This window comes from Rhamphochromis longiceps, linkage group LG3 (genome assembly GCF_057381845.1).
Source record: "Rhamphochromis longiceps isolate RC_006_pf linkage group LG3, R_longiceps_female_GT1.1, whole genome shotgun sequence".
Classification (NCBI taxonomy): domain Eukaryota; kingdom Metazoa; phylum Chordata; class Actinopteri; order Cichliformes; family Cichlidae; genus Rhamphochromis; species Rhamphochromis longiceps.
The window spans coordinates 56610205-56614360 of record NC_140559.1 but is presented as its reverse complement, the minus strand read 5'-3'; the positions used below and the strand labels follow the sequence as shown (position 1 = coordinate 56614360).

The 4156-nt window shown below is 41.6% G+C and overlaps 1 pseudogene; it reads left to right on the top strand.

Moving 5' to 3' along the window:
• The first annotated feature begins 232 nt into the window (after positions 1-232).
• Positions 233-1529, top strand: LOC146675415 (uncharacterized; annotated as a pseudogene).
• The last annotated feature ends 2627 nt before the right edge of the window (positions 1530-4156 follow it).

The window sequence follows — 4156 nt, the reverse complement described above, 5'->3', positions numbered from 1 at the left end:
ACATGGTCTTATTTGCGTTAACAAGAGAAATCAGAACCTCTTCCTAATTTTTTCTAAAACATTTGTTAACTATATAATTCTGTATGAATGTGTTTACTTGCACACTTACATTTCAACATTAGTTTCTGTCTTTTTATTTTATTGTTATCAATTTACATCAACTGTTTTTTCAGTATCCTAGAAATATTGTTTGGAGTACATTTTTCAGGTCAGATGTCATCATCGCTGCCAGATGAAGGACCAAATCAAAACCGTGGCACCAGGATTACATCCCATCAAGGTACATCTTAAAGCCTGTTCACCCTTTTAATTTACATGTTAAAAAGCTTGTGTGCTCCAGGGTAGCTTTAAATTTTAATTTGAAAAGTTCTGTGACCTGCAGGTAAAAGAACTTTTTCGAAGTGCTGGGCATGGATTTAATTGGACCACTCCCGGAAAAATGTCTAGGGAACCGATATGTGCTAACCATGACCGATCTGTATACTAATTGGCAATGCTGATTGCAGAACTTCTTAAGTCCAAGACTGCAGCTGAGGTCTCTGCAATCATGATCTCTTAAGTTATACACATTTGGCATGGTCAGGAAAATCATGACTGACCAAGGAAAGGAGTTTGTGAACCAGGTAAAACTTGTGAAAGTGTTATTCGTACCTTTACCTATGATATGATGTATTTAGGCCAAGTCTGCTCATGTAACTGCAGCTCAACAACAGCATTTTCAGCAAGCTCAATATTAAACATGCTGTGTCCAGTGCATACCACCCCCAGACCAACGGGCAGGTTAGCATTTGGATGTCTAACCTTCAGTAACTCAAGTGAAATCAGTCATGCTTATTTATCTATTCTACAATACAACTCAATGGATGAGAGGACCAACCAGAACATTAAGCGTGCTCTCAGAAAGTGCATCAACCAGAACCACGATGACTACTCGTGATGCTTTACAGTGTATCATCGTCTTAAGAATGTATTTTTAAACTTATTTAAAGTTTAAAAGTTATTGACAAGTGCAAGAGATAATGAATTAATGAAGAGATTTTATGTGATCAGCACTACACCCACCACAGTCCCTATTTCCTGCTCTTCCACCGACATCCACGTCTTCCTGCTGTGACAAACGCCTGTCCCATGGATGATGACCTTGCAGTTGCCAACCCAGAAGAGGACATAAAGACACAAGACTTGAGGAGATGACGATTCTGAATGAAATGGTCTGTACATTTAAGAAGGGCTGACTGACAGGGAAAGGAGATTTGTTTAGTGGAAGACCTTTGGAACACGGAAAAGGAAGCAGGTACAACATTGTGTTGTTCAAGCAGGCGATGATGTTCTTTTGTCAGGAGATCCAAAAAGGAGACGCACAAGAGATGCATTATTCATTATTTGCATATTATCAGATCCACCAACTGAGAGGAAGTTTCTCCTGGACCACTCATATGGGACTCCTGAATGGCAAATTGATCATCGGTATGCCAGTCCAGGAGCAAAGTGTCAGAAAGACTTGGACCCTATTTATTCCAGTCTGGTGAGGCGCATTTTTATGCATTCACGTTGAACCTTGATGGTTTTAGAATTGCTGAAGCATGAGAAATAATGCCAGCCTTTTTAATCTGTTTCTTTATTATTTTATATATTATATTGAAGTAAAATCACATGAAATGCTTTTTTCATTTAGGTGGAATACAGTGGCTTGCAAAAGTATTCGGCCCCCTTGAACTTTTCCACATTTTGTCACATTACAGCCACAAACATGAATCAATTTTACTGGAATTCCACGTGAAAGACCAACACAAAGTGGTGCACACGTGAGAAGTGGAATGAAAATCATACATGCTTCCAAACATTTTTTACAAATAAATAACTGCAAAGTGGGGTGTGTGTAGTTATTCAGCCCCCTTTGGTCTGAGTGCACCCGTAACTATTGACTATGTGCACGTTAGCATATGCTACTTCCGGTGCGGAAACTCCTGTGGGGAGCTTTGTTTCCGGTGTCCTATTCGCACCTTGTTTACGGTCCAAAACAAGTTAAGCAAATTAATGAATCAAGCTGCGATTTACATTTCTCTAGATGTCTTGGGCATTTATCCAATATATCTGTAAATGATGTTCATCGACTTGTCGATTTTTTTCCCCTGCGCCTCAGAGCAAAAGAGAAAAGGGATTCAAATGTTATATTTCTCAGCTGTCCCTCGTTTATTGCGGGTGTTATGTTCTAAAAATAACCAGCGATGGGTGAAATCAAGTAGCCAATTTTATTTTTTGATGGTGCAAAACGTTTCATGGACATTGTGGACATCCAGTACTGCACATCAGTGTCACACTGCTAACGATCGATGCAGTGATTCTGGACTGTACAGGAGAGACGTCACGGAGGAGATCGTCTGCAGCGATCAGGACGCAGGACACAATGTGACGTAAGAAAAAGAAAAAAAAAAAAAAAAGCATGCAAACTTGCACTAAAAAAAAAAATCTGTGAAACAGCGAGGTGAAAGGTGAACCGCGTTATAGCGAAGGACCGCTGTAATTTTGAAAGTAAGTCACAACATACCTGCATTAGTATTTATACAGAGTAAATACTAATGCATAGAAACCGTTACCAGCAATCATTCATTTTTTGTGTGGCTTTTTTCACGGTTTGTTAACATGCTGTGTAGGTGTGTACTTGACTAGCTGATATCAACATAACAGGGAAACATCTGGTTTGACTATTCTTCACCTGTAGTTTGAATGCTGAACATTTGCCTGTTTAAATCATAAGACCAGTCATTATACAGAGATGTGCTTCTGAATGTGGATGATGTGTCTTCTGCTGCAGTAATGCAGTTCTGCTTGTGTTGAGTGATGTAAACAACTGATCGATCTAAACGCTTTAAACGTCAAAATTGATCATTAGATTTTTTATGACACAACAGTGGTGAGTGTTCCCACCTTCTCCTCTTTGTAACTTAACGCGATCTTTCTGTTTTCGGGTTTTGGACATGATTTTGGAGTATATCTTCGCAGTAGCGATTGACCGCAAAGTAAAGCTACTGGAAATGTACAACCCCACATCCGGTCTCAAACCAGGAAGTTAGCATTTTCTCGTGCACAGGGTCCATTGTAAAATGCTCAGAGTAGAAGTAGATGCTTTTTGCACATACGTGATATGGATCGGGTTTCCGGTACGGCTCGAGTAACAACAAATACATCGCACGATGTGCACAAAAAATGTCAAAAACCTGTCAGACGCTGTTAGCAAGAAACTGTATGCAGCCATCCATCCATCCATCCATCCATCCATTCGCTTATCCTTTTCAGGGTCGCGGGGGGCGCTGGAGCCTATCCCAGCTGTCATAGGGCGAGAGGCGGGGTACACCCTGGACAGGTCGCCAGTCTGTCGCAGGGCCAACACACAGGGACAGACAACCATTCGCACTCACATATTCACACCTAGTGGTAATTTGGATTATCCAATTAACCTATCCCCACAAGCTGCATGTCTTTAGACTGCGGGAGGAAGCCGGAGTACCCGGAGGGAACCCATGCAAACAGGGGGAGAACATGCAAACTCCACACAGAAAGACCTGATGGTGGAATTGAACTCAGGACCTTCTTGCTGTGTGGCAACAGTGCTAACCACCGTGCCACCGTGCTGCCTTGTGTATGCAGCCATCTCCAATTTATTTCAGTGACTGCTGGGAGATCCCAATTTTCTTGCTGGTCAAGTGTCAAAACGATTGTTGTAGTTGTTGAACTAAATACACATTTTCCATTTCATATTGTAACGTTGGACCCGTTAAGCATAGACAGGACACGGACGTAATGACAGCACTACTTTATTTTCGAATGTGATCACACTGTGGTTTTTGTTTTCACAGGGACACAGACACTCCCGTTCTGCTGTCACGTCCGCTCTCTCCCACTCCGACTGTCACTGTGAACATATAAAGAGACATAATCACACTCACATCCCAGCACACCTGTTCACCCCGCCTCTGCGCTGCCCCGGGAGCTCACTGCATCACCCCTCCTCTGCAGCCGACCAGAGACCACACCCACGCCACACATATTAATAGTCATTTGCTTCTTGTTGCAGAAATATACATCCACAGTCTGCAATTTTTTTTTAAAATAAGTATATACTGGTGTATTCTATATATACTACCCAGTGTCACAT